Source organism: Carassius auratus, unplaced genomic scaffold, assembly GCF_003368295.1.
Source record: "Carassius auratus strain Wakin unplaced genomic scaffold, ASM336829v1 scaf_tig00044237, whole genome shotgun sequence".
Taxonomy (NCBI): Eukaryota; Metazoa; Chordata; class Actinopteri; order Cypriniformes; family Cyprinidae; genus Carassius; species Carassius auratus.
In genome coordinates, this window is record NW_020526815.1 from 25,883 (window position 1) to 51,155 (window position 25,273).

Here is a 25,273-nt window from a genome sequence, read left to right on the forward strand (position 1 = left end):
AGCAATGCTGGCACTTTCTTTTAAAGTAATGTTGTGCTGTCCATTGTTTTTGCTTGTTATTACATCTTGTTGTTACAGATTTTTATAATTTTGCATATAGTAAATGCTCAGCTGCAAAAACATGTTCTGAAACACACAAAGTAAATGAAATTCACAAGTAAAGTAAATGAAATTATATGATAATATGAAATAAATAAATACAAATGTATATTAATAGGTTGTTGTTGCTTTATTTTGTTTTTTGTTTTTTTTGTTTTTTTTTGGGGGGGGGGGGTGTCAAGAGCTTTGACACAATTCGAGTACTGTATAAGTCCTAATATTAACGTTATGCTGTATTAATAAAATAAGGGATAAATGATGAGTTAAATCCCGTTTATTAAAAACCTGCTATCAGATGCTTCATTAGTGGCCGGGTTTCTCGACAGCGATTGATCTGAGAGTTTAAGAGCGTTTTCTGAGAGTCATTTTACGATCTTTCGTTATTGATTCATGTGTGTTTCCCAAAACTGCCCTGAACACAATCTCAGTATCTGTGCTTTAAGAGCTGCTTAGAGTCGCTGTCCGTTTGTCAAGTGCTGAAATCTCATCTTATAGAGTGACTCGTGATTGTAGCACACGCTCGTTTACTGAAATGTTCATCTAATGCTGTGTTCAGACTCTGTCAGCAGATTGTCATTTGACTGACAGCTTCTGATCAATGTGGAAGCAGCCAAATATCTCCAAATGAAAGAAAACTCGGGTTTATCTTTGCAACAATACCCTTCACAAGGTGTTCAGATGAAGAAAAAAAGAGCATAAAACTCCTGAAGAAGGACACAGATTCAGTTCACATGATGAGGAGCATCCAGCAGTTCCAGCAGGACATACAGAAGATTTAAAAAAAAAAAAAGAAGTGCTAAATGTAACTTGTTTATATCTGTAGACACGCTGTGATAGATGTGTGTGGGATTAATGGGAGGATTATATCTTAAGGTTCCTAAAATATTTCAGAAAACATATTGTAATATCATCAAAGGCATGAGAAGACATTTACAATTACCCATAGAAGGTAACTCAAACAATACAGCTACATTTGTTGCAAATATTTTATATATTTATTTATTTTTGATGGCTCCCTCTTATAGATATGAAGATTAGTAATACATGTTATTTTATTATTATTTTTTTGCCAAAAGTGTCAATAATAAAGGTCCAAGCACAGTGGCTTTTGTAGATGATACAGTTATATACTTCTAAAGGCCATGTCTCTTTTCTAATAAGAATCTTTAGGTGTCTAGTTTTACAAATATTATTAGTAATAGTTTTATATTATTCCATTTAATACATTAAAATTATTCACATTTTATATTCACTTTCCTTCAACTGGCCATATATTCAGTCATTGTTGGCGACATAAGTTTTCAATATCATTAGGATATAAAAATATTATCTACAAGTGAACTATTTATAATTCCCACAGTCTTTAAATTGAGATCTAAAAGAGTTTGTTGTGTGATTTCCTCTAATGGACAACATAAGTATTACAGCCTTCATCTCTGTTAGCTCCCTGAGCAGCAGAAATTCATGAAACTTGACTTATTTACTCACGTCTTGTCCATGTGTATGGCTTTCTGAGAAATTATGGATCCAAACACTGAAACTGATCTCCCTTTATAACTTAAAACTGGTCATTTTTAATTGTCGCAGCTGAAATTTACACCTTTTGTTTTGAGCAAACTCACGTCTTCCATGTCTTACCATTTTACATAGAAAACTGTAAGATGTGTAAATACTCTGATGTTATGAATGCGCTAAATAACATAGAAATGTGTTCAGATTGATAAGGACAAATCACAATGTTTGATAAAGATGTGTTTCTATCAGCAAAGAGTCAGAATAAAGTGAGCTGATCTGCTGCTGATCCTGAATGTCTTGTTTAATGAGTGTTTATATTCTGAGACTCATCAATATTATCAGCTGATCAAAATCCTCTTTATTTCATGATAATAGATCCTGTTTTCACCTCATTCATTATACTGATGACTTCAGATCTGTTCATTGACACATTAAGATAATTTTATTGCTGTCAAGATCGGTTATCAGTTATTGTGACATTACAAGATGAAACTATCACAACAGCATTTATTCATTAGTCTGTGATAAACCATGTTTCATATAAAACACAAAACTAAAACACATTCAGTTCAACTCAATTCATTGGTGCTTTATTTGTACCTTGCAAATTTGTAAAATTATATCTCTGTTTATTCTTTCACTTCTTAAATTCTTAAATTGCTTATATTTGGCATATTTTAATTTTTTTTTTAATATGTTTATGAGTCTGTATATTAAAAGGGGGGGGGGTGAAATGCTATTTCATGCATACTGAGTTTTTTACACTGTTAAAGAGTTGGATACCCATGCTAAACATGCTAAACATGGACAAAGATTAATTAAGTTGTAAGTTTGAAGGAGTATTTTTGTTCCAAAAATACCTCTTCCGGTTTGTCACAAGTTTCGGAAAGTTTTTTTCGAGTATGGGTCTGTGTGACGTTAGATGGAGCGGAATTTCCTTATATGGGTCCTAAGGGCACTTCTGCCGGAAGAGCGCGTGCTCCCGTATAGCAGAACACTGAGAGCACAACAGACATTCACTGATCAGAGCAAGAGCGAAATGTCACAAAAGAAGTGTGTTTTTGGTTGCCAGGGCAAGACAACCCTGCACAGATTACCAAAAAAAAAAAAAAACAGCATTAAGGGACCAGTGGATGGAGTTTATTTTTACAGAGCATCAACAGAGTTGTGCAAGTGTTTTTGTTTGTTCCCTGCATTTCGAAGATGCTTGTTTTACAAACAAGGCCCAGTTTGACGCCGGATTTGCACATCGTTTATTTCTTAAGGATAATGCAGTCCCAACGAAAAAAGGGTCACGATCGTGTGTTGGAACCGCAGGCGGTGAGTAAAACTGCTTCAGATATCTCTGTGTTGTTAACTTAACTATCGGCGCGTAAGCACATCAAGTAAACAACATGCAATGTTGTCATCAAACTGCACTTTCCACATGTACAGCTTAAAAAAAAAAAAAAAAAAAAAAGACAACATAGAGTGGAACTTAGTCATTTTCCAAAACCGCTAAGCAAATATATACAGTTTCAGTACATACCACATAGAGACGTCGTTGCTGATGCTGCTCTTGTTCAATTTCAGCCTCTGGATCTGATTCTGGATCATAAATATACGCTGAATCTGACTGTTAGCCATGGACTGTTAGCCAATGCTCATTTTCACTCAATATCCTGTTAATCTTGAGTACCTATAGAGTAGTACTGCATCCTTCATAACTCCAAAAAGTCTTTAGTTTTATTATATTCATAAGAGAAAGGTAGTCTGTACCAATTTTTCCCGGAAAAACACGAGCGGCTGGAGGCGTGACGTGTGGGCGGAGCTAAAGAATCACGAGCGCCAGTAGGATTTTGCGTTGAGAGCGTTTGGAAACTGTGACATTTCCGTGAGGAAAAAAAACCATCATCCAAAACAAACCATGGCTAACAGTCAGATTCAGCCGTTTATTTATGATCCAGAATCAGATCCCGAGGCTGAAACTGAACGAGAGCAGCAGCAGCAACGACTCGCTCCGAGCGGGGCTCGAACCCGGGTCTCCGGCATGGGAGGCTGATGCACTAACAAGGAGGCAGAGATATTTGAAGCAGTTTTACTCACCGCCTGCGGTTCCAACACACGATCGTGACCCTTTTTTGTTGGGATTGCATCATCCTTAAGAAATAAACGATACGCAAATCCGTCGTCAAACTGGGCCTTGTTTGTAAAACAAGCATCTTCGAAATGCAGGGGAACAAACAAAAACACTTGCACAACTCCGTTGATGCTCTGTAAAATAAACTCCATTCACTGGTCCCTTAATGCTGTTTTTTTTTTTTTTTGGTAATCTGTGCAGGGTTGTCTTGCCCTGGCAACCAAAAACACACTTCTTTTGTGACTTTTCGCGACGCTCTCGCTCTGATCAGTGAATGAATGTCTGTGCTCAGCCTCTCAGTGCTCTGCTATACGGCAGACGTGCCCTTAGGACCCATATAAGGAAATTCCGCTCCATCTAACGTCACACAGAGCGATACTCGAAAAAAACTTTCCGAAACTTGTGACAAACCGGAAGGAGTATTTTGGGAACAAAAATACTCCTTCAAACGTACAGCTTAATTTTTGAAACTTTGTCCATGTTTAGCATGGGAATCCAACTCTTTAACAGTGTAAACCCTCCCCCCCCCCCAGTTTAACCATGTATTATTGTGTATTTGTAAGACTTTTGTCTTTGAAACACATTAAAACACACAAATTCACAAACTTTTGTCATCTGATCCTCTTTCACCAAATATATTTACTTGAAGTACCCCTGAGATTTAAAAATATATATATATTAATAATTATCACATTTGCATGTTCATGATTCTCTGATGTTGGTTATGTCCACATGACATGCAGGTAAACAAATGAAATGTTAAACTTTTTTAGTAAGATTTTATTTTATTTTGATTGGTTTTAAAATTTATTTTAATGTATCATTTTTTTATGATTTAATTAATTAGCTTTTTATTAGTCACAAACCCTAGTTTGGGAAACCTTGATGTAATGTAATGTTTAATGCACTTCATGTTAATAACAACAAATGGAATATATATTTATTAGGCATGGGCCGGTATGAGATTTTGATGATATGATAACCTTAAGCAAACATATCATGGTTTCACAGTATTGTTGTTACAGCTCTGAAATGATTGCGAATCATGAGTCAGTTCAGGAGTTCGGAGCAGGTTTGCGTATCATTTGAGTCAGTTTGAGGATCGCGAATCATTTCAGTCAGTTTGGGAGTTCAAAGCGGGATCGCGAGTCATTTGAGTCAGTTCGGGAGTTCAAAGCGGGTTCGCGAATCATTTGAGTCAGTTTGGGGATCGCGAATCATTTGAGTCAGTTCGGAAGTTCGGAGCGGATTCGCGAATAATTTGAGTCAGCTCAGGAGTTCGTAGCGGGATCGCGAATCATTTGAATCAGTTCGGGAGTTCGTAGCGGGATCGCGAATCATTTGAGTCAGTTTGGGGATCGCGAATAATTTGAATCAGTTCGGGAGTTCGTAGCGGGATCGCGAATCATTTGAATCAGTTCGGGAGTTCGTAGCGGGATCGCGAATCATTTGAGTCAGTTTGGGGATCGCGAATCATTTGAATCAGTTCGGGAGTTCGTAGCGGGATCGCAAATCATTTGAGTCAGTTTGGGGATCGCGAATCATTTGAATCAGTTCGGGAGTTCGTAGCAGGAATCGCGAATCATTTGAGGCAGTTTGGGGTTCGCGAATCATAGCTGTATATGGATAGGCATTTTTAACTAATTTAGTATCTAGTTCTAATTATGTTTTCCACACGTGTTTAGGTGCGATATGTGAACTCTTATTTTTTGTTGTGGAAAATGTGTTATTTTTAAATGACTGGGTAAAATAAAAATAAAAACTGGACACAATATATATTTTATTTTTGAGCAACATACAGAATAATAGAAAAATAATTAGTTTTTTTTTTCTTTGATTGGTTTCCTAAAAAGAAAAAAATAAAGACTGACATCTTTATTTAACCTAAATCTGTTATTACAGTTATTTAATTTTTGTTGTATCGATATACATATAATTTATATAATTTCATATAATTTAGTTATATAATAATAATCATACACATAATTTGATTTAATAATAACCCAATGTGAAGCAAAAACAGAATGTTCTGACAAGCTTTGTAAAATTATGTATATATTACTCTTTGTATTTTTTATGTCAATATGGTAGAATATTATCCTATTTAAATCAAGTTAGGTCAAAAGTAATCTAAAAGTAGTCTGATTAGATTATCTAAAATGTGTAATGTAATGGATTATGTTACTAACTATAATTTTTGTCATGTAGTTTGGAATCAGTACCGGATTACAGTTTACATAGCTAGGCTATTTTAGTTCCCCTCACTCCACAACAATCCTTTCAATTAACAGTATTTAGAAAAGATCAAGAATTAAAAAAATAAGAAGCTATAGCAATACAGACGACAAGCCAAAACAAATTAATTTAAGCCAAAACGAAACTGAAACCAACATTGGGTCTCTCATTCGACACAAAATCAAATGTTTCCGTATTTGCGAAGTGTGTGTATTTATTATGTACTTCACTCACGTTCAAATATCTACGTAAAACAAAATGTTTTGCATAACATCACGTGGCACATAACACTTCAATGGCACAGCTTTTACTACATATTTAAACTGTGCAGTGTTTTTTTTTTTTTTTTCATGTTTGACTGACTGTATTTTATCAGTGTTTTTGTATTTTATTATGATAATGAAGAGACTGCATTGTCAAAGTAACTGTGTGTGCATGCTGGCCCAGCACAATCACTTGATTTATTTATGTATTTATATAAAAAAAAAAAAAATTGCCAATGAAACTGTGGAAACAACTTCTCATTTTAGTCAAAAAGCTCATTGTAATTGTAAACGGTTTGCCTGTATTTGTGCACATTCACAATAAAAACAAATCTTTATGCTTAAAATAAGCCTAAAGAAAAATAGGATGCCTCTTTCTGTCGTCTGGTTTCCTTTTGCGCTGCACATACTAGGCTACTTGTTGCACAGTTTTTTGTTCATTTTCTTAATTTCTTAAGTAAAAATGTATTTCTCATATAGGCCTATTTATTCATTATATATATATATATATATATATATATATATATATATATATATAATGTCAAATATGTCAATCTTTTGTTCATTATATGGCTCGGCTCGGTGTTCATCTTCAGTTCTCTCTTCACAGCAGTTCAGTCAGTGTACTGTTTGAGCGCATGCATTACCACATTAAACAAGTTAACAGCTTAAGTCATTTGTGGATTAATGCGTATTGGAGACGCGGACCGTTTAAAACGATTCAGTTCGATTTGGTGAACTGGTTCAAAAAGATCCGGTTACATCGAATGATTCGTTCACGAACCGGATATCACAAACTGCTTTGTTTTGAACTCTCTCACAACAGACACGGAAGAGAAGACAATGCTGAATAAAGTCGTAGTTTTTGCTATTTTTGGACAAAAAAAATGTTTATATTCTAACTGACCCTCTGATGTCACATGGACTACTTTGATGATGTTTTTCTTACCTTTCTGGACATGGACAGTAGACCTTACACACAGCTTCAATGGAGGGACTGAGAGCTCTCGGACTAAATCTAAAATATCTTAAACTGTTCTGAAGATGAACGGAGGTCTCACCGGTTTGGAACGACATAAGGGTGAGTTATTAATGACATAATTTAGATTTTTGGGTGAACTAACCCTTTAAGGAAATGTTGTACAAAGATTAGATTAGATTAGATTCAATTTTATTGTCATTAAGCGGAGTACAGTACAGAGCTAATGAAATTCAGTTAGCATCTAACCAGAAGTGCAGGAATATAGTGTTTTATATACATATAAGTTCAGAGTAAGTAAAGCTATGATATACAGAATGTACAGTAGAGTTGCTAGAAACAGTATTGAGCAGAGTATATACAGAATATAAATATGAATGCAATGTAGGGATTAGATGTACATTATGAACAGAGCAATGTAGGATTATATACACATTATGAACAGCAGCAACGTGAGAGCTGTGGTAATAAATACAGTTGGATTGAGTGTGCAAACGTATTGTTAAACAATGTATTCTCTGCAAAATAACAGTAATGCAATGATAATTTTATAGAACTGCTGTGTCATACTGAGATGCAGTTTGTGAGTATGCTCTCAATGGTACAGCGGTAGATTTCCACAAGTTCTTCAGTAATTATGTTTGTTAACAGCAGCTGTTCATCACTAATGCTCAATTATCACTCAATTAATCACTTCATTATTTAATTGCAACGTATATCTTCTTTCAGTGAACTCAACTGAATTAAGTTCAGAGTACTCACAACTATTAGTTTTAAAACTTAAATGGTTTAAGGCAATCAGTTGCCTCAAACGGTTTGAGTAAACCTAATTTGTCAGGTGTTTAATGATATTTGTTGACTCAAAAGGTTTGAGTTAAGTTACTTGTCATGTTTTTAATGATATCTGTTGACTCAAACGGTTTGAGTTAAGTCCCTTGTCAGGTTTTACAGTGAAGGGTGGTCTGATGATCTTAATGAGCTAACGCTCGTAACCTTCATCGATGTATTTTCTTTCCTTGTTTGTAGCATCAGTGCGTAATGTTACACATCTGAGCAATTAAAAAATGTGAAATCTCTCGAGGCCCACCTGCAATTTACAAATATGGATGAGTGCAGGATCTTCAGATTTTCTGTGTCAATGAGCAGAAAATGGTTGTTCGCTCAAAGGTCCTGAATTAATTAGTTTTAATAATTGTCTTTCCATTTACCGTTTTTTTCTTCACTTATTGCATTATCTATGTTCTTGATACTTGAAGGTTACACTGTTGTTACAAGTTACTCCTGTTGTATTAGCACTACAAGTGCACTAAATGTATAAATTAAATAACAGTTTTTCTATTTAATTTTTTACTTATTGTCTTACCTGTAGTCTTGATAGTTGTTTATCTTATTACCTTTTATGTGTTACACTGCCCCTTTACTGGTTTTATATACCTTACTGTAAACTGTACACATTTACCTCAATGTGATGCACAAATAATGAGATACAGAATTGATCAATTTTGCCATTTATTGTTGTAACAGGTGGTATACAATATGCATAACAATGATAATGCTGTTCATGCATACGCAACATTTAATGTAAGGCTGTGAAAACAATTAATAGCATCCAAAATAAAAGTAGTTTATTTAAGGTACATTTCTGTATATGTATATAAATGCACATACATACACGTGTATATCACCCTCTTCACATGAACCCTGAGGTGAGATATCTGCCGTGTTTCCTCCACATCTTCTGCATCCAGCTGCGTCCTCTGGTGAATGCAGGTATTTTCACTTCTGGTAATAGTTTATTAAGAAGGCCATTATTCTCAGCCACATGTTTGTCACTGACACGACTTCCCCACATGAAAGAGAGAGATCCTCGTGGTGTAATGCCAATAAGATACTTTAGGGTGAATTGCATTTAGTGAGATACAGTCTGTGTCAGCACACATCAGAAGAGAAGACATTGAAGCCCAGTGTAGTATGTTTTTATTTTATTTTATATAAAATAACTTTATCTTGCCAGAGTTTGGTGTTGTTTCTAAATCGTGTTACTTTCTGCTGGGTGTCTGTTATGTTAATGAGGATACTTGCAAAGATGGGAATTCTGACGCGTATGTGTGTGTTTATGAAATCATTCAAAGCCAATAAATTAGCAAACAAACAATGCACACTCCTCTCACACAGAAAAAGAGACGGCACATACAGCTCTGGTGTTTGTGTTTCAATGGTTTTAAAACAAAAACACGTCTTAAAAATGTGTGTCCATGCTACAAATGTAGTCCCTCATTTAGGAACGAGCTCCTCATTTTGTCCCGGCTGGTCATTGTCTCCTCTTCACGCCTCGTGCTGGTGTGTAAAGATCACAGTCATCCAAATGATGAAAAACTATTACCGTAAACAATGTATTTTGTGGCACCACAAAATAAATGATGGAGCATAATAGACTTTTTATTTGGTCCATCCGATATATCCAGTCATATCACACAGCCCTACCCTGAAGTGATCTGACTGTGGTCTTGAGGTCTTGCCGTAATGAAGTCTGTCAAGAGTCCGGACCCGGTGTTCCTCCCTCTCACCACCAGAGGTGAAAAACAAACATCTCATAAGCAGAAATCACATGCCTTGCACACACACACACACACACACACACACACACACACACACCTGTTTACTGTACAAACACAAAACACAATTCATTAGATCATTCCCTCAATTTACAAATTGTGCACACGATTTAGAAATTGAAATAATGAATTAGCAAATCGAGGGAAGAAAATAGTAACTGTCTTCACATTTTAGTACATTGAGGGAATGAATAAGTAAATCATGCACACAATTTTTTTTATTTTTTTTATGTCATGTGCAGGGCTCCATAAAATGTAAAGGGGACTTAGGCAAACACAAATTCGTAGTCAATATGGAGCTGGTCACAATTTTTTAGGGGGGCTGAGTATGACTGCAGTTCAGTTTTGAAACCATCAGATTTTTCATTTGATCCTGTTTGTGGAGGATATTTGTTCATATTTACTTCAATAATAATAAAAAAAGACCTGACAAACCGTTTGTGTTTGTTCTACAGGTGTGTTTCTGATTCAGATGAAGTGAAGTCAGTGTCTGTGATGGAGGGAGATTCAGTCTCTCTACAGACTAACACTGAACTACAGACAAATGATGAGGTATTCTGGACATGTGGACACTCAGAGACTCGTATAGCTGAAATTGATAAAGACACTGGAAGATTCTCCACATGTGATGTTCTTGATGGAGATTCAGAGACAGACTGAAGCTGGATCATCAGACTGGATCTCTGATCATCACAAACACCAGAAACACAGACTCTGAAGTGTATGACGTAACCATCAGAAGTAGGAAAGAGACCATGTACAGATTCAGTGTCTCTGTTACTGTCTCTGGTGAGTCAGATTTACAGTGTTATTTTTGCTGCTGGTCTTCATAATAATGATTCACAAATAATAATTTATTTAAAATCACATTTATTGATGCACTTTTTGTTAAGTCTATTATTTTTCTTTTGCTCATTATTGTGGGGCTTCCCAGCTAGAATTGTTTTGTTCTAAACATGTTCTAAGAACATTACCATGGATTGTTCTAACAATGTTTTAAGGGGGTAGTTTTATTTTTGCTCCCAGAACGTTCTCTCAAAAGATCGGATAACGTTCTCTAAAAACATTCTAAAAATATTTATTAATAACATTATTAAATTTATGCATCAGTGGCGTAGCCACGGGTGTGCCAGGGTGTGCCTGTGCACCCACACCTAAAAATAGATGCAGAATTATTTTTTATAGTCTCAATAAAGAAATGTTTACTAAACTTGGGCTATGGTTGTTTACTTAGAAAATATATATATTTTTAAATCAACCCTTTCACGCGTAAGTTACAAATATTTTAACTGACCCTTTGTTTCCATGGCGACGCGTCATGATCGTCACGTGACACACCGCAGCCACAAACGTTTTTAGTTTTTCATTTTTTATTAAAATATATACACAAACTTGCTTGCCATGTCAACTATCTGATATTCCGATTTTTTCGTTGAAAAAACTTTATAAATGATCTTGATCTATAACGAGATGAGCGCTGCAGTTCAGAGTCCTGTCAGCCGGATTTAACGTACAGCACTTGAATTCCCCAGTTTCCCCCAAAATACATGAAAGTAAGTTGCTGTTGAACTGGACGAAGAATAGAGTAAACTTTATTGTTCGGCTACGTGTGTCTGATATATGAATAAAACACGTCTGCAAATTACATTTGATTAGATAGTTTTTGCTGCTTCCATAGACATCAGTGTGTATTTTACAAACTACCAATGTATTGTTTTACTAGTGATTATGTATATTTAAATGTATGTAACCTAAAATAAACCTTATGTGGTTGAAAACACTGCATTAATTGTGATATATGACAAGCCCTGAGCGCGTCCGTCTCTGGCTCAGCTCCAGCCAACGCCGGAAAGCTGTTTGAATCTGGCAGTTCTGTGACGTCACTGAACATTCTAAATCATACTCTCAGGGGCACAGAAATAAGAATCAATATATGGTGCAATAATGCTCAAAATGTTAAAATGTAATTTACATTTTAAATTATTTTTGTTAAAATATATCTGCTGACATTTGGACTGCCAACCAATCAGCAAACAGCAGCTGACTGTGACCCCAGCAGTCTATGATATAAACAGAAAATTTTTGATTGCACATTGCTAGCTAGCAATATGTCGCAGAGCTCCTTTCTTGATTTTTTTTTAGCAAAAAACCTTGGCTTGGTGGACAGCCGGACACAAGGCCTAACGTTACACCTGATGAGGATGTTTCTCCCTCACCGGGCCCAACATCAACAGACAGTGTTGCCAGATTGGAAATGTCCAAGTTTCGTACCAGAAGTTCAAAATTATCATATTTGGAAGAAAATTATTGCATTTAACAATTAACTACATTTTGACACGACCTGCAAATTACCACTAGGAGTATGGTTGGACGGAAGCAGTGCAACCAAAATATTATCCCATAATTTTGCACAGTAATCTGACAATAAATGTGGCACACCCAGATTTTCATATGCACACCCAGAGTCTCTTTTCTGGCTACGCTACTGGTTCAGATGAAGAAAAAAAGGGGATAAAACTCCAGCAGAAGGACATAGTTCACATTAAGAGGAGCATCCAGCAGTTCCAGCAGGACATACAGAAGATCAGGTCACAGCTGTATTCATACTTTTGCATTTGTTATTATTATTATTATAATTATTACTCCTCCTTTGCAGAAATTAATTTAAACACATATCTAAATAAAATTAATATATAATAATAATAATAATGATAATAATAATAACAAAAAATTTCTCCCCTTCAGGGTGGCCGCAGGTTCTTAAAAAGTGGTAAATGTAACTTGTTTATATCTGTAGAAACGCTGTGATAGATGTGTGTGGGATTAATGGGAGGATTATATCTTAAGGTTACTGAAATATTTCAGAAAACATATTGTAATGTCATTAAAGACATGAGAAGACAATTACCCATAGAAGGTTAATTAGACAATACAGTGTATCATCAATATTATCAGCTGATTAAAATCCTCTTTATTTCATGATAATAGATCTTGTTTTCACCTCATTCATTACACTGATGACTTCAGATCTGTTCATTGACACATTAAGATCATTTTATTGCTGTCAAGATCAGAAAACAACACGGTTATCAGTTATTGTGACATTACAAGATGAAACTATCACAACAGCATTTATTCATTAGTCTGTGATAAACCATGTTTCATATAAAACACAAAACTAAAACACATTCAGTTCAACTCAATTCAGTGGTGGTTTATTTTTACCTTGCAAATTTGTAAAATGATATTTCTATGTTTATTCTTTCACTTTTTTAATTCTTACATTGTTTATATTTGGCATCTTTAATTGTGTTTTTTTGTTATATATTTATGTGTCTGTATATTAATGGAAGAGAAGATGAATAATAATAAAAAAGACTTTTTTTATTAGCTCACAAGTACGAGCATCAAAGCATCATGACGAAGATAAATTTGCAGAGACAGAGTTTACTGAAGAACAGAGAGAACATGAGAGATCTAGAACCCTGCAGAACCAAACACACTGAAGAACAAACAGCTTGTGTTTATTCTTCATCCTTCAGTGATGAGGCTCAAAAATGTTTGTGTGTGTATATATATATATATATATATATATATATGTGTGTGTGTGTGTGTGTGTGTGTGTGTGTGTGTGTGTGTGTGTGTGTGTGTGTGTGTGTGTGTGTGTGTGTGTGTGTATTTCATCATGTTCACTCCTACTATGATGATTCTGATTTTATTACATTCAGTGTAAACTGTGATTTATAACGGATCAGTAACAACAAGATCACAGTTGAAGTTCACACAGTCTGTCTGAGAGAGAATCTCCTGGAGAAATCAAAACAAATGAACACAACTGCACACAGAAGAAACATACAAATGTAACTTAGTTCTTATATTTATAACATACAGCCCAGTTAAGCAACATGACACGACCAAGAGAGTGAAGTTTTCCCTGGAAACCATGATTGAAAATTTGACATTTTAAAGTGTTAAAACGAGTAGTTCATATATATTTTAGTTCAATATTTTATATATTGTCAAAGTTGACCGTTTTTGCTCCATTTATGTGATATATAAAATAAAATAAAAACAAACAAATTTAAAGCATAAGCAACTCTTTATTACCACATTCAGTGTTATAGAAAAGTACCACCATGACAACAATTTGAAACCAGAAATGCATCATGTAACTGTAAGAGTAAATAATATTTATAATAAAAAATAATAATAAGTACTATGCACCCATTTGTAAGGAAAGATGTAAATGAACTAATTACTCTAGCCAATGCTGTCATGTCATGGGACAATCATGTTTGGGTCAAATTGTAATACTCTGCTTCATAATGGTAAGGTACTGCCTAAATTTCTGCCATACTCATTGAATATCTGTCCATGTGAGAACAGATAAAGGTCGATCTCTCTCATCTCTCACACTTTTTACAGTCTAATGATTGAGATTTGAGTCTCAAACAAGATCTTTCTTCTGTGTTCCTGGGGTTTCTCTTCATCAGATTCAGCAATGTCTCTGTCTAAAAGCACATATATCTACATCACAGCAACCAGAGATGATAAATTCAGATAATAAGATGAAAATAACTGGACATTTTCTATTTGTATGTAGAAACTGAAAGTTCATTATAATTAATGGAGTTCTGAACTAAATCAGTGAATCATACATTTCATATATCTTAATTATTCATCATAACCTACAGAATAACTGAATGAAATCCTTCAATCTGAATTCAAAGACTATTGCTGTAATGAAAGAAATGTAATTACGTTTCATCAAATAAAAACAGGACTGTATATAATTCTGTTATATAGCATATAATCATCACCTTTCAGACTGATATGTTTGTCTTGGATTATTTGATATGGTTTGTCTGTCATTATTCATTAACCCTTCAGAGTAGTCAAATGTATCAGAAGGAGGTGAATGGAGCAGATTGAGAGGGAGAATGTGAAGAAACAGCAGGTGGCGCTAGTGCACTGTTTTAGTTTGGGATCTGCTGTTAGAAGGAAGAAGAAGGAGAAAGCAGGTGTGTTTGTGCTTCACATTCCTGTCCAGTTGGTGGCGCTGATGCACGAGATCTGTTGTTAACTGGACTTTGATTTTCTCCAAGATGAAGTCGTGTCAGGTGACAAACATCAATCGTGAAGATCGCACAGGTGTTTAACAGCGATCACAAACCGGAAGTGTTTGAAAGACTTCTGGATTCTGTTCCTGCAGCACAAGATCGTCTGAACTACTGCAAGTAAGTCTGAATACTTTCACCATTACACTTATTTAGGAGAATGATGAACGCGTTTCAGAGCTGGATGAAGCGGGATTTGTTCAGTTATAACTTACACCTGTCTGTCGCTGAAGTAACAAACGACTGAGATACAGAGAGATATTAATAAAACAAACCGTTTAAAGGTGATGAATGTTAAAACAAGTCTGTAAAAATATCTTTAAAAAAATAGGCTAGCAGTCAGAATAATTTTAAAGATGTTGTTTTATTTCCTCCTTTTTCAATTTTAAGACGCGAAACCGAAAGTGTTCTGAGATCAAATCAAACCTGTTCTTCTGAATAGAGAGACGAGCAAAAACAAAGGTTCTTTTAAACCTTTTTAATGATCCGATAGTAATGTGTTTGTATAAATAAAGACGTGTGTTTTGAGTGATCTGAAGAGATTATTACATGGCAGTATATTTGCAGCATATTTTATTTGTATATTGATTGCTTGATAACTCAGAGATTCAGCACTAGTTATTTTCTTCATCATTTGTTCCTCTGAACTCTCATGATCTTGATCTGATTTTCATGTCCAGGTCATGATGAGCATCTGATCGTCTTCAGTGACACAAAGATCTCAGTGTTGAGCTGTTCATCTGCTGTATGTCAGAGAAGAGAGGAAAGATGAGTCTCTCACACAAACAGAGGTAAGACTGAGTCTGCTATTACAGAATGAAAAAAAAACTCTTTTCAACAAGCAGTGTTTTCTCTCACTGTTGTCAAATGATTTGCAAAACAAAGTAGAACTAAATGTGTTTAGATTGTAACAGGTTAAAAACAGCTTGAAACTTTTCTAAATGTCTGCTATAAAGGAATATTTAAATCCTGTACAACCCCAGAATTTAAATGTTTTACTTTTTTTTTTTCAGGTTGTACATTTAGTGAATAGAAAAAGTAAATAATGATTGCAAACTGAAGTGTCTTTTGCTGTAAGTGTTAAATGAACTAAAATGAGTAATAGATTTTTAAAGACTATAGAGGAGTGCTCTTTGCTCTGTAGCATTGAATGCCTCAACATTTTATGGTTAGGCCTATAAATATAATATAAAGTTTAGATAATCCCCGAACAAACAGAAGAAATCTCAGAGATTTTTTTTCTCAGAGATCGTTTTTTTTTCAGCTCCAGAAAGATACTGTTTGAATTCAATTTCTTCACTTTAATATCTCTTTCATTCTTTAATTTCAAATCAATGTGTAATGTGTCTTTATGGTGTTTTGAGAGGCAATATCCAGTGAATTACAAAATCTGAACCCACAGAATCTGAACTGTATCTAATGTTTTCAGATAAACCTTTTTCTTTATTTGACAAATATTATATAGAACACCAAGTTCATTGTGTTTTTTTTTTGTAAGGGTCCACAATTTGACCAAAAATGTTTACACTCGAGTGATGAAATTAATTTGTAGCAAAAACCTCATTAAATGTTCACTTTGCTGGACAATGGGTTTGTAAACCGGCTCAAACCCAGGCATGCATTGTTACTGTGGTATATTTATTCATCACACAGACTGATTATTTTTCATAGCATGTTCAACATATGTCACACTGTACAGCCCTGGTGTGTAATCTTAATCTTGAAGTATGGTGTACTGTAGATGAATTTGATTTTGATTAGTTGGTTGATATAATGGAAGGGCTGCATCAGAAGTGTATTTGCTGAGAAAGTGAATGATGCTGAAACTGTAAATAATGAAGGATGGGTGAGTGTTAAAGCTGGGGTCTATTGTTAGAGAAGATATAAATGAGGAAGGTGAGAGAAGTGAGACGACTGAGACTGAGGAGAATGAAGCTGAATGTGGCACAATGGTAGAAATGAAGCTTGTGTGTTACATGAGGATGATACTGATGTGACAGAAGAGAGCTTGGACTCGACTCTGATGGAAGGGGACTCATACTCATTTTTTTTTTTTTTTACATTACGGTGTATATATTGCAGTTTTTAAATTTAAGAAATTGATTGTATTAAAAGTTTTACAAATGTTCCCACTCTGTTCTTTGTGTCATCAGTGTAAGATCAGAATCACATGTGTCCAGCTCTGTGTCTGTGAAGAGTGACCGGTCAAAACATGAACCACCAGACTTCAGTGAAGAAACAACATCAGCTACTGAAAGGTGTTTGATGTGTTTTGTTTTATTTGTCAGTAGCTAATATCTTTACTGTGGTTTGTGATAGTTTAACTAAATAAAACAATAAATCAAAGAACAATATCTGCTTTCCTTTTTAATGAACTCAGTCTGGAGCTTCTTTCCAGTAATACAATTACACAAGCAGCAGCGAGGCATAAATTCACCATAGAAACATGAATATGTCTTTCCAACTTTCTGTTATTAGTGTCAATAGTTTTTTCTTATAGGACAGAAAAACTTACATTTGTACTTGAGTAGAACCTTCTCTTTAAATGCATTAACTTATAGCTGCAGCATTAACACCTGATGTTTGCTCTTTGTGTTTGATAAAAAAACAGTAGCAAGAGATTTGTCTAATATATTGCCTTAACCACATTTAATTTTATTCACCATTTTAACAGGCTGCAAAATGAGACATTAGACTCAGACTTCCAGATTAACAGGAACCGCAAGAATTTCACAGACAAACTCCAAGGAATCTTCCAGGTGAAAAGAATATTTAATGATTATACTTATAACAATTAAATTGGTTACTGGGCAATGTTTCTTGTTTATTTTACATTTGTTTAATTACTGATAATATAATTTGGACAAAAAATAGATGTGGATTTGGTTTAACTTTTTATTTCTTTTGTCTTTGTTTTTTGTTTTGCTTTGTTTGTAGGATCTTGAGAAGAAAATAATAAAATTTCTAAAAAATGAACTGGACCGGTTTAAGAAAATATTACAAAAAGAGGACATGCAATACTTTGTGAAGGACTTTAATGAGAACAGATGCAGTATGAAAGAAGCAGCTCTTGATCTCACGCTCTACTTCCTGAGAGAGATGAAGCAAGATGAAGCTGCTGATACTCTAGAAGGTAAGAGACTCATAATCATCTGTCAGAGTGTCAATTATAAATGTAGAACAGAAAATAAGATTAAACAATATCTGTATTTTGTTTCTGTTTAGATGAACTGTTCTTCATTCATCAGCTAAAGTGTAGCCTAAAGAAGAAGTATCAATGTGTGTTTGAAGGAATTGCAAAGCAAGGTGACTCTACACTTCTGAAGAACATCTACACAGATCTCTATATCACTCAGGGTTGTAGTGAACAGGTCAATACTGAACATGAGGTGAGACAGATTGAAGTTGCTTCCAGACGTCATGAATCACTGGAGATACAGGTTGAGTGCAAACATTTGTTTGAAGCACCTGAACAAGACAAGCAGATCAGAACTGTACTGACAAAAGGAGTTGCTGGCATCGGAAAATCAGTCTCTGTGCAGAAGTTTGTTCTAGATTGGGCCGAAGGAAAAGAAAATCAAGATATCAGCTTCATATTTCCTCTTCCATTTAGAGAGATGAACTTAAAGGGGCAAGAAAAACTAAGTTTGATGGACCTTATAACTCAGTTTTTCCCAGAGACGAAAGGACTGAACCTCACAAGAAGAAATCAATTCAAAGTCTTGTTCATTCTTGATGGATTGGATGAATGTCGTCTTCCTGTAAACTTTAAGGATAATGAGATGTGGTCTGATGTTTCATCACCAGCCTCTCTGGATGTTCTCCTGACGAACCTCATCAGGGGAAATCTGCTTCCTTCTGCTCTCATCTGGATCACCAGCAGACCAGCAGCTGCCAGTAAGATTCCTCCTGACTGTATCGACCGGCTGACAGAGATACGAGGATTCAATGATGCACAAAAGGAGGAGTACTTCAGAAAAAGATTGACGGATGAGAATCAGGCCAAAGAAATCATTGATCATGTTAAACAATCAAAGAGTCTCTTTATCATGTGCCACATCCCAGTCTTCTGCTGGATTTCAGCCACTGTTCTCCAGAACATTTTAGAGGAGAAAAGAAATAATGTTGTGAAAAACAATCAGGCTGATGATGCCTCCAAAACACTGCAGGAGTCAAATACTGAAGACACTCCTAAGACTCTGACACAAATGTACACACACTTCCTCAGATTTCAGATCCAGCAGAGCAGACAAAAGTATGATGGAGAACATACACCAGATGTTTCCTGGGATAAAGATGCCATCTTTTCACTGGGGAAACTGGCATTTGATCAGCTGGAAAGAAACAATGTGATCTTCTATGACACAGATCTGGAAGCCTGTGGTATTGACGTCTATAAGGCATCAGTGTACTCAGGCATGTGTACCCAGATCTTTAAGGAGGAAACAGGGATCACTCTTGGTACCATGTACTGCTTCGTTCACTTGAGCATTCAAGAGTTTATTGCAGCCCTTTATGCACATCTGTTTCTAGACATAAAGAAGAAAAGTATATTTGTTCATGAGTCTACAAAATGGAAATATAAAAGTAAAACCATGATTGATTTGCTCAAGACTGCAGTGGACAAGGCACTAGAGAGTGATAATGGGCACCTGGATCTTTTTCTTCGATTCCTCCTTGGTTTGTCTCTCCAGTCCAATCAGAAACTCTTACAGGGTCTGTTGAAACAAAAAAATAGAAATAAGCAGAGCAAAGAGGAAATAGTTCGGTACATCAAGCAGAAATTAGAATCTAATCTGTCTCCAGAGAGATCCATCAATCTGTTCTACTGTCTGAATGAACTGAACGACCAAACTCTGGTGAAAGACATTCAGACCCACCTTAGCAAAGGAAGTCTCTCATCTGCTGATCTTTCACCTGCCCAGTGGTCTGCTTTGGTCTTTGTGTTGTTGACATCAGAGGAGGAGCTGGAGGAGTTTGAGCTTCAGAAATTCAAGAAATCAGACGAGTGTCTCATTAGATTATCAGCAGTCATCAAAACCTGCAAAAGAGCTCTGTAAGTTATTGTTCTTTGTTAATGTTTTGTTCTTATCTTAAAATTATATTAATCTACACTGATACATAGCAGGCTTGGACACCCCTGATTTAGTGAGTAAGTGACATGACATACAGCCAAGTATGACCCATACTCAGAATTCGTGCTCTGCATTTAACCCCTCCAAAGTGCACACACACACAGCAGTGAACAGACACACATACTTTTATTATTTAATAATATTACTATTATTATATGTAGCTTTTTTACTCACATTTTTGGTCCGTTTTCTCTTTGATAATTTGCGGATACCTAAAATTCAGTGCATACCTACTTACACCCCCTTCTTGTTTACAATCCGAAATAAATCCATACATAAATTTAAATTCATGCATTTATCAGACGCTTTTATCCAAAGCGACTTACAGTGCACTCAAGCTATCAATTTTTACATATCATGTGTTCCCGGGGAATCAAACCCCCAACCTTGTGCTTGATAATGCATTGCTCTGCCAATTGAGCTACAGGATCACAGCATACATCATACATAAATACATAATAATACATCATACACAACATACATCTGCATTAAAATGCAGAAGGGGCTTTCCTGATAACTTTCTGCGATGCCGTCATCTTTATTTTACTAACTTGCTGCATGCTGAAGCTGACCTCACCAGAAAAACTCAACACCACCATCTAGTGGATTGTCTAGAAATTGATTTTATTGTTCTACCAAATAGTATACTAAAAGATTAATACTTAACAGATAATAATTAACACACTTTATATATTTATATATAATGTTGGGTAAAAAATGTTAGCCTGAATGTACTGTAAGTCGCTTTGAAAGCTGTGGAGTGGAGTCAGACACGTTAGGATCCAATTGCAGTATTTATTCATTTGAGTCATCAGACAGGCAGAAATCAGAAACCGCATCAAGAGTGTCAAGGGATATCCAGAAATCAGTAACAATTCCAGGCAAAGGTCCAGGTAGGCGGTAGAGAATCAAAGTCAGTATACACAATCCAAAGTCAAACACGGAAGGAACAAACACTAGGAAAACGCTCGGAAATGCCATACAGAACTAAAAAAGACTTTGCAATGTGAGTGTGGATGAGTGCAACCTTTATAGTGTAACTGATAGGAAACAGGTGTGGTTCAATAATGAGTTCCTAGGCAGGGGTTTATGGGAAATGTAGTCCAGGGTGTACTGTGTCGTGTGGAAGACTGTGTGGTGAATAGACAGATGTGCAGTGACCGGATCATGATAAAAGCCTTTGCTAAATGCATACATTTATTTACATTATTTATATACAGTAGAGAGAGAGCGAGAGAGAGACTTTGTTTCCAGGTCCAATACACAGCTGGTTTTCGTGCACTTCAGCAAGTCATTGACATATTTTTTCCCCCAGTCTTTGAAGCATTTTCTACATCTTTTATTCTTTTTTTTCAGTCATTTACTTTAAATGTGTATTTCTATTTTTCGGCCCTTTTTTAATTATTTCATTTATAAATTGATAAAATTAAAGAAAACTAGTCATAAAGTGTACAATAAAATCCTTATATTATAATCACATTGCACTTAAATCAAGTTAAAGGTGTAATCTGCCGATTGTCCTGCAGGTGACTGCATAAATCTGTCTTCTTATGATGCACTTAGGACTTAACGATTACTCCAGAGAACCCGTAGATCTACAATGATTTTCAAGTGCTACTTAAGTTACGATGCTTTTGGGAAACAAACTTTAATATTAAGATCAGTTGTATGATCGTTTTTACGAACTTAGGCTTACAAAGCTTTTGGAAAACCTGACCCTGTTTAGTTAGCTACAGAAGAAGCACATCATGTTATTATAAAACACATTGTTCATTAGTTGTTTATACTCCAATATGCAGTTCAAGTTCTACAATTACAATAAACCTCCAGATTCTCCACCTCAAGACACTCATCCAGATAATAGAGCATCACTTTTAAATGTATAACTCATCGCCATTAATTATATAAACCTGTTATTCATTTACATATTTTAAGTAGGAAATTTGAATCAATGCAATCTTAATATATATGCAGTGTATTTACTGTTCATCTAAAAATATTTGGTGTGTGTATATATATATATATATATATATATATATATATATATATATATATATTAGTGGTGGGCCGTTATCGCCGTTAACGTGCTGCGTTAACGCGAGACTCTTATCGGGCGATAAAAAAAAATATCGCCGTTAATCTATTCTCAAAGTTGGGTTGGGAGCTAGGTCTATACTAAGCAAGCTATGATGACTTTCACCTTGATATTTTATATAACTGACTGACTGAGGACAGCCTAAAAAGATGCTCAGGACAGATGACGGGCCACTGCTGCGCATCGTCACGAAAGCTTATCTTTCTCACGTGTTGTTAAGCCGTACCGCTTGTCGATTTAAACATTAAAGCATCCAAAAACAAGACGCGGAAAAGCTGAACAGAGTAGCACGTGCCGTTAGGTGCGCACGAGAGAGAGAGCTGCGTATCACGGACAGCGACACTGAACCGAGCTCTCTTCTGCGAAGTTCACCTCGAAGTTCCTCTTGCACCCGAACGAACAAATGCAAATCGCAGTTTGAACAAACAAAAAGATGTGAAAGAGCCCAATTCAACACCACGGTGTTCTGGTGTTCAGGGCTCGCGCAGAGAAAGGCGTCTCAAAACACTAGAACATCGAATTTGCTTATTTTTGCTCTTGTGCCGACAAATACATACAAAATATGTCAAAATATGCACCTTGGAAATTATGCTCGAAAAAAACTTTCAGTTATTTCTTAAGTGAAAGTAAACAGTTGAGGAAAAAAATGGGATGTGTATTATATTGGATGCGTTCATGGTCTCTTAAAGTGACCGCGCCTAATTTAGCTACTGGCTGCTGTAATGTTAATCCAAGAAAATGAAAGAAAATCACTCACTGCTCTTGACTGAATTTCTTTGTAGTTTTAACAGTCAAACCAAAAATTATTCAGAAACCAGATATAATTTTTGATATATATAGCAAAACTGTAATAATGTGAGAAATGTTGAAGGTGTCTGAATAAATGTAGGTTTGATTGTATATTTCATTTTTACATTGAAGACTATCCAGTGCTATTATTTGGTTTCTGTACCTTGACACCTACAAACTTGAAAAAAAAAACTTAAACATTGGTGTGAAACAGGAGTAATGTTGTTTGAACCTTGTGCAGTGTGGAATTAGTTTACAGCTTTTTCAAGCACTTTGTGATACATTTTGGAAACAGGAGATGAGCCCCTTTTATAATGCACCACCTATCTTGATAAACCCCTTCTCAAAGACTTACTTTTTGTCAATTTTATTTGGGTAACACATATTCTGAATGCCTTCGGCAGAATTCGAATGAGCCATTTTAATCTAGATTAATCTAGATTAATTTCAAGATCACAGTGAGATTAATCTAGATTAAAAATATTAATCTATGCCCACCTCTAATATATATATATTCAGTGCTTTAAGTGGGCTGGTACGCACCGGTACTCAGTACCGCCACTTCCAAATATAGCTCTTGAGCGTACCGCCTCCTCTCCGTGCGCCAGGAACATGCTTTTAGCGTACCGGTACGCTCATTTGGACATCTGTTTTAATAGAGGTTTTAATCCTTTGCCAGTGCTGCCATTTTTCAGAGCGCCCTTCACAATGTAAGCTTCCTAATTCATCCCACCGAGAGCAGAGACTACATCACCCACACACCCATGACTTTAAGAAGTGAGAAGCGCATGCGTTGCTTTTGTCGCTGTCAGTAACAACCTAACGTGGCCGTAGAGAATTTGAAACGCGCACAAAAATTCAAATACAGTGAACAACACTTAATATGCTCTCCTGGCTTCAGATTCGGAGTACTACAACAAAACGGTCAAAATCAGATGACTCGCTGGCTGACACCCCGCCATATCGCTGCAGGTCAGACGCAAACTAATGAAGTAATGCAGTAGCTCTTTCAGGCAGGGTGACCAGATGTCCCGAAAAATTCCGGACAGTCCCGAAATCGAAACTGTTGTCCCGAGTCCCGAATCTGGGCCTAATTGTCCCGAAAATTATACTAAAGAGTAGTTATTGTCTAATAAACATTAAAAACTGTCTGCGGAGGTTGAGTCATTCTGCAACCAGCCCCCACCGGCTGCTCATTGGCTGCAGGACCTTTTTTCTAAGTTCTAAAAAAATACCGTAGGCGGCAAGGCACGAATTTAGATATTCATTTATCGAAATAATCTATATGCACGAAGACAATATGACCTTTTTATCCCCTTTTTGTTTTAAAGCTTGATGAAGAGAGCAGAGCGCAAGTTGCTGCAGCTGCGAGGAGGACAGTGATGCACACGTACAGGAGTGATTGACAGTTCGCGGCAGTGTGTACAAAAAAATACTCCGCTACACAATTATATATATAAAAAAACACTATATATATATCTATATCTCTATATATATATATATATATATATATATATATATATATATATATATATATATATATATATATATATATATATATATATATATATATATATATACATATATATATATATATATACATATATATATATATATATATATATATGCTATAATAGAGTACCGGCACCTCTTTTGGGCCACTTAAAGCACTGTATATATTTAAAAAAATGTATTACATGTATCTAACTCTGATATTATTTCTTTCTCTGTTAGGTTAAATGATTGTGGCTTAACAGACAAAAGCTGTCCAGCTCTGGCTTCAGTTCTTGGATCAGATACCAATCTGAAAGAGCTGAACATGAACAATAATAATCTGCAGGATTATGGAGTTAAGATGCTCTGCACTGGATTGAAAAATATTAATTGCAAATTGGAGATACTGAGGTAAGTTTTGTTACAAACTGTAGTGTTTGGTTAGAAGATCCATCGGTTAACATGAACCTAGATCATTTGCCACATAATTGAGGACAGAACTGCTTCAACTCAGTGAAATTTGCAGCATGAACTCTACATTCCACATTCTCTACATCCTCTCTCTCTCTCTCTCTCTCTCTCTCTCTACTATATATAAATAAATACATTTAAATAAATTCATGCTTTTATCCAAAGTGACTTACAGTGCATTCAGGCTAACATTTTTTTACCTAACATTATATATAAAGTATATTATTATGTAAAGTATAATATTAAAGACTAAAATATAATACAATATTATATTGTGTTATAGTTATTATATACAAGTTGTCTGTCTGGAACGCAGCATTAGGTTAACATTAATAAACGATAGTTTA

At 35.4% G+C, this 25,273-nt stretch overlaps 1 long non-coding RNA gene across 1 annotated transcript; it reads left to right on the plus strand.

Annotated features, from left to right (window-relative positions):
* The first annotated feature begins 10,253 nt into the window (after positions 1–10,253).
* Positions 10,254–17,924, plus strand: LOC113086878 (uncharacterized). The gene is made up of 7 exons (XR_003285097.1): positions 10,254–10,614; positions 14,716–14,846; positions 14,931–15,062; positions 15,623–15,733; positions 17,096–17,200; positions 17,617–17,701; positions 17,880–17,924. It is a non-coding gene; the product is annotated as an uncharacterized LOC113086878 (long non-coding RNA).
* The last annotated feature ends 7,349 nt before the right edge of the window (positions 17,925–25,273 follow it).